Genomic DNA, 7189 nt, shown 5'->3' on the forward strand with positions numbered 1-7189 from the left:
TATCTTTTGATGGACTCCAATCACGAAGGCAACTTGCAAGTAACTCAAGTAGAAAGGATGGAATTATGGTTTTCATCATGAAAATAATGAGGGAGCAAACAATGTGTATTACAAATAATTATGTACATATTTTTCTTTTGTACATGAACATCCAAGAGGAGTGTTGTAACACAAGTAAAAAAGTGGATGTCAATGGGATTCACTTTCACTGTAGTGAATAGTATTACTGTAGATGAACAGTATTTTCATTATAGCTCACGCATTTTGTATTGTAGCTCGATCGTTTTTCTGCTCGGATTACCACGCTTCTCTTTCTAGGATTTAGGCTCAAGACTATACATAATTTTAATTTAAGACCACAAAATATAAAAAATTTCCTTTATTCTTAAATTTCAATTGGAACAAAGGGAGTAATATTTTATAATAATTGGTCATACCAAGAACTACAATTATTTTATAAAGGAATACTTTTGTCTGATTTTTTTAAAATGTAATAATCTAATTATGGTTCACCTTCTGCAACACATGCATATGTTTGTGGGGTGCTTTATGAGAAAATTAGAGAAAAAGTAAAACAAAAATGATATTCCCTGAGAGTTAAGCCTCGATCGTGTCATATCATAGATATAACTAATGCAAATTGACAATGATGAAAATCATGCTTAACTTGAAGATGGCACAAATTATTATGGTTTGCCTTATTTTTTCCCGTGGAATTTATATTCAAAAAAAAGGAAAAATAAAGTAAACATTCCATTCTAGTACTATCGATGATGTCCAAGAACTCATAATAACAACTTTTCTTTTTAACTTTTGATGTATTTATAAAAAGCAATAGAACGTTAAGAATCCATGATTCCTTCCTGTTTATAACTTCACAAAATAAAAAAATATGGACCTACTGAATATCTAAATTTTTACCTATACTTGTCACTTTTAACGTATAAAAAAAATTATTTGGGTTTGAACTCTTTTAAGTATATAAAAATATGATTCAGCTTAAATACACTAATGGTAGAGTGTTTCTGTATAGGATGTTTGGTCATGACCACCTTATTTTCACATTACTAATTTCACTTATTTTGGACAGATACATAAATGATTTTAGGTGATTTGATAGTGTAAAGATTATTTTAGATCGTGATTGTTTTTGTTTAGAAGCTAATGGTGTGCCTCATTTAATTGCTACCGATAATAACAAAGAATAATGAAAGCAACAACAGAAAAAACAAGGCATCAATCTTGTCCGTGAAAACAAAGGAACTGGTCCCATCAAAAGTATAGAAGTTGTTTCAAAGAAAGTATAGACAAAACTAAAAACAGAGTAAAAATACTAAAAGAGGAAGCAGAGACACAAGAAGGGGTCAGTGCAAAGGCAAATACGGCAAAATATGCAAAGACATGTGAAACAGTCCAAATCTTGAGTTTGAATTTGGGAACAATCCCTGACTCAGGAAGATAGAGCTTATAATGTTCCTTCATGATCTACTTGCTATCATTTTGATCATCAGCATAACACTTAGTAGTCTCATAGAACAGACTATTCTTTCATCCGCTAATCAAGATAACACTTGGGGGATATTTGGTAGGAAGTATTATGTATGGTATTATTTAGTACTATGTTTGGTAGGAATTTTGGGCCTATGTATAACCAATTCATTGATTAGTTATACATCTTTCATGGTATTAACTAAGGGAGAATTTCAAATATATACAATAAACTAATTATTTTACAACAAATATAGTCATGTTTTATTTACATAAAAAAAAGAAGCTAAAATCATAGGAAATATACAGTGACTATACAATATAGATTGCCAAAAGTCATAGAATATTATACATTGACTATACTATATAGATTACTTATACATGAGTTATACACCGAATATATATTATGATACACCTTATACATGAAATATACATCAAATATACATGAATATACAACGAACAACCATTTTTTTGGTAATTAAAATAACCAAATGACCATTTACTGTAATTATTCCATTAACGGATACCTTCGATTTATTAGTGTTATTAGTAATACATGAATATACAACGAACAATCATTTTTTGGTAATTAAAATGACCGGATGACCATTTACTGTAATTATCCCATTAACGGATACCTTCCATTTATTAGTGTTATTAGTAATACATAGGTTTAATATCATCGGAGCATCTTATCACTGCCATCTCCTTTTATGTAATTTGGTACAAAAAATAATATTTTTCATTTACAATTTCTATTTAACACTTGAATCTAAGAGTTTCTTTTTTATTTTTAATGATTTATTATTACAAGAAGGAAAAAAAACTGAGCTCCTTAAAGAAATTTAAGGAATAATGGGGGACAATGATGAGGGGAAAAGAAGAGGTAGGTGGTTTAGCTGGGAGGGTGACCGCGGGTGGGGAGTTGTTTAGGTAATGAGTTTTTCTTTTTTCTTTGTTTTTGATAAGAGTTTAAATTATTTTTTATTTATTAAATTAATAATTTATTTTAATTGAGACTTTATGACATATGTCATTGTTTTACTGGTTGGTTTTCATAACATTAAACGCGTGAGATACACGCATAATATTCTAGAAATTGATTTTCAATTTTTGTTTAATATTTATAAATTTATTAAGATAGAAGTGTTTAATAGATACAAGTCCTCATTAAGATGTTTAAATAAAATATACAGACAATTTTAAGGGGCCGTCGATGAGTTAATAAGAAGCCGGGATATGATCACATAATGAAGAAACTAAGCAAGCATTAGTTCAAACTAGTTAAACGGTACCCACTTTTAAATAGGAAATATTATTTGGACGATCATACTCCTAAGCCAAAATATGAAATCTTTAAAAATTTCAAATACATCCAGTACAGTTTGAGATATAGCAACTCCAGAAACTGTTCCTGGAGTCAGAACTAACACAAATACCTATAGTTTGAACTAAGAAAAATGTATTAAATTTCAACTTTTATCGATTTAAAGTCAAGGATTCGTGGAATTAGAATTTGTTTTAATAAATTCAAATTGGACAATATATATTTACTAAATTCTATAACAAAATTCTAGAGTTTCAGTTATATATGTTTGAACTGCTCTAGACGTGGAGTTTCACTTATGGAAAAATCCGATAGTGAAAGGCTTATTCAGACTCTACGAAAAAGAGACATTATCATGAAATTCAAAAAAGATATCATGAGTGAAATGATTCAAGTAATCTATTTAAAAATTAATATATTTCATCATTATTTCATTCATGCTATCTATGAAGAATAAAAGTCTTTTTTTTATAATTATGTGAATATGTTTTGTATAATTTAATTAGAGGTCGAGGTATTGGAGTCATGGGGTGATTGGGGTGGAGATGTGGGGAGAGTAGAATATTTTTTACAATAAAAATAAAAATTAAGGGGGTGGAGTGTAGACATTTTTTTATATATATTTTATTGAGAAATAATATGATAGTTGGACTTTTTTTCAAGGTTATATGATTTTAACATGATCAAAAAATATTTTGAAATGATTAAAAATATTAGTTTTTTAAAAAATGTGCATCGCGCGAGTAAGTATATTAGTTTATTTATAAAAAGTAATATAGTTTATTATTATTATAGCAATCTTTTTTCTTTTATGTATACTGGAATCATAGAGTCATCCCGTATTTTAGCCAAGATATTTTTTCATTAAATTTTTATTTCTGCCTTAATACTTCATTAATTATATTAGAAATGGTAATTAAATATTAACAAGTAGTCCAAACTAATTACCCATTCTAATTTTTACTCAGAGACAACCTTTCAAGATTAGAAAGCCTTCCAAGTAAGTAATACGAGGGATTTGAAAACTTCATACATAAACAATGTTTTAAACTCCAAAGACAAAACCATAGGTACTCCTCAATTAAATTTGAGAATGTATCTTTCAAAAACATATGCATCAAGAATTAGTATTTCATAAAATAAGACACATCTTGCTAAAAAATCTTGATTTTTTTGCTTCGACTTCCTGAGGCGTCACCCTTGACCTCATATCTTCCAAGTTCATTCGAGCTGCTTCTGCATTTTGTTCTTCCTTCAACCGAGCAACACGCTCTTTTGCCAACTCCGCTTCAAGATGGCTCATCTCACACAGCTTAGATTGAACCTGTTGAATACGAAAAGGTACAAGAATATCATATATACAAGGTACTTGATAAGTCACAAACTCCCAAGATTTCCTGCTTGAGCTGTCTGGGAAAATAAGTACTACTAGTGAGTAATAACGGTTGATTACATGCATTACCTTTAGTTCCTTGAACAGGTCTATTGTATATGGTTTTCCACCATTCTTTTCCACAACCAAATTCACTTGTAAAATAAGATTTCTCAATTATTCAGCTTTCTTCACTGGATCCTGAGTCTTGTTATCGAAAAGTACTTTGTCTATTACCACATTTTTCAAGTCTTTCCTGTAACGGAAGTACAAATAATTAATTTAGATCAACCTTCACACTCAGGAGCAAGCAATTTTAATTTATTTTTTTAATAAACATATACATGCTACTTCAAGAATATGCCAAAATGTAATTCAAAAAGAAAGTATGATCTGCCAGTTTATTATATATAAGATATCTGTAAATGATCTAACCTTTAAAGGACTAGGACAATGGTCTAAGTATTGAACCAAAATTTCCTCATTTTCTTCAAGCTCATCTCCTCCAGTGAAGACCACAATCATGTAATCACTAATTCTTCTCTTGAAAACCGAGTTCGTACAGACAGAACCAAAAGTAGAGCATGGATGCCATCCTTAGCCAGATCGAAGCACTTAACAAGTTCATTTATAACAAAATCAGGACCAGGAGAAATATCAAACAATCCTGCAAGTTCCAGATTACACAATAAAACAAGATGCAACAATCATATGTGCATTAATTAGAATTAGTGAGTTCAAAATGAACGTGATCCAAAATTACAGAAATCTCCCTAGAAATGAAGAAATTTGGCTATACATTCATTACCAGGGGTGTCAATGATGTTAAGTATGTTTCCTTCTTTTAATTGAGTACTTTGAGGTTGGCAAACAGTTGTAACACCAGAAGAGCGATGCATCGACTTGAAAGCCTTTGTTCCAAGAATACTATTGCCTGTCGCACTTTTCCCATCACCTGTACGTCCAAATCAGAAGCAGTGTCCGCTCTCCATTTATACAAATTTTGCAATCATCACTGCTCATTCCACTTCCACCCATCTTAATTATATACTATCTTGTTCAATCAAATTACCTACACCAAACTACATGACTGAGTCAGAGTAGTATAGTAAAATTAAACAAAAACAAAAAAAAAACAGTCATAAAAAAAGTTTAAATCAACCTTTTCTATAATTCGTTATCAGAAAATTAACACATTAAAGGTCTTATACAGTACATACTTAAAAAAGAAAACAAAAAGAATGAATCATTGAGAAATTTTTACCTTGTTATTTCTGGCTGACCATAGTACTACACAATGTGGTAGATTGAACAACTGATGAGGACAAATAATCCTTTTAAAAGGAGCGAGTACAATTGGACCCTTCTTTTATCTAAGTATTTACAAGTGTGTAATACTAATCCTTGAGTAATTGAAAGGATATCTCTGCCATTCAACAGAACCTTCCCTGCCTTTTTCATTTTCCCAAAATTTTCACTTGCAGTTTACGAAGACAACTTTCTGACTGCCTTAATTTAATAATCTGTAATTACAAATTACAAAAAAATCCGCTTTAGGGCTGATGAAAGATAATGGTGCTCTGAATTTCTTTAAATACATATATTTTTCTCGAACGAAAATTATTTTGTTTTGCAAAATATGAAACTTGGGATTTTATGGATGAAACTTATTTGGATAACTGGAATTGCATCATTTACTTGAAAGTAATATTGGATCAGTAAATAACAGAAAAAATTTCACTGATGATCAGTAAGAATTTAAAACAAAAAAGAGACTTTTCCTTGTTATTTCGTAAATGTCCTCTAACTAAAGCTAGTTAACTAAAATATCCCTGCTTGACTTAATTTATTTTAAGTAGCTTAAGAGTTATTTTCAGGGTATAAATTGCTTTAGATAAGCTAAATCAAACAGATCAAATTATGTTTTGGGCTTTTTTTAAGCACAAAATGACTTTAAGTTGTCCAGTCAAATACTCAAAAAAACTGAAAACAACTTATAAGTTAATCCACACGAGCTCTTATTTTCTGGCACATGTGGAAAGATAGGTAAGTATTTAGGTCCCTATGATCATTCACCTTACGTGACAGGAATCTACCATTACCCTCCATAAACAATACAGTTAAGCTAGTACTGAATTTAAGCTCCTAACATTAGGTTCAAATTGTGACTTTGTGGTTCCTAAATTGTTTTAAAAAAATGAGCATCTTCAGCAAGATTAAAAGTCAAAAACATTTCTTTTTTAAGACCAATGAGTAAAAAAAACTCACGCACACCTAGTTTTTGCACTAGACCAATTATCTTTTTACATTTAATTATAATTAATTAGTACTATTTAATAGTATGTAATTATCATTTCAGTTATAATAACTTCACTAGGAAGCTTATCCGTGCTTCTTGCGGTATAACAGTAATTCAAAATAATTTTTGATAAATTAAAGAGAAATGAAAAGACAAATTCTATTTTGGTTAGAATCGAGACTTATTTTTTCCTCTTGAATAAAACAAATAAGAAAAAAATAAATTCTTAACTTAAGTTGACATTAAAAAAGATCATTTTTTTTTATACTGAAACTTGGTTAGTAGAACTCACCATTTATGGCAAAAGTAAAGGATTTTCAGGTTATGTACAATGTACTACCATCAACAATATAAAAAAGAAGAAACTCTGAGTGTGTATTTTATTCACATAAATTAAAATAATGAACAATAAAAAGATGAGAATTAAAATGAGCAGTTTTGAAAAAGAATTTTTAGGCTTTGAAACCTGAAACATTTCAGGCATACATTATTTCTCTTAATTGTTTTTTCTCTTTTTAACTGAGTAATGAATATAAATAATTATTATAGAAATTTTGATAAAGTAATTTCATTTTTGAGCAATTAGTTTAAGAAAAATATTAAAAAATTGATAAAAATAAATAAATATCTGGACTGAGACGGGTGTTACTTCACTTTTTATGATTTTTGCTGTATTATTACAGATAGATATGAATCTTTAGTA

The 7189-nt window shown here is 29.4% G+C and overlaps 1 pseudogene; it reads right to left on the bottom strand.

Annotated features, from left to right (window-relative positions):
- Positions 1–4586: 4586 nt before the first annotated feature.
- Positions 4587–5788, bottom strand: LOC129900867 (immune-associated nucleotide-binding protein 9-like; annotated as a pseudogene).
- Positions 5789–7189: the final 1401 nt, after the last annotated feature.

The sequence above is a fragment of the Solanum dulcamara genome, chromosome 8 (genome assembly GCF_947179165.1).
Source record: "Solanum dulcamara chromosome 8, daSolDulc1.2, whole genome shotgun sequence".
In the NCBI taxonomy this organism is placed as follows: Eukaryota; Viridiplantae; Streptophyta; class Magnoliopsida; order Solanales; family Solanaceae; genus Solanum; species Solanum dulcamara.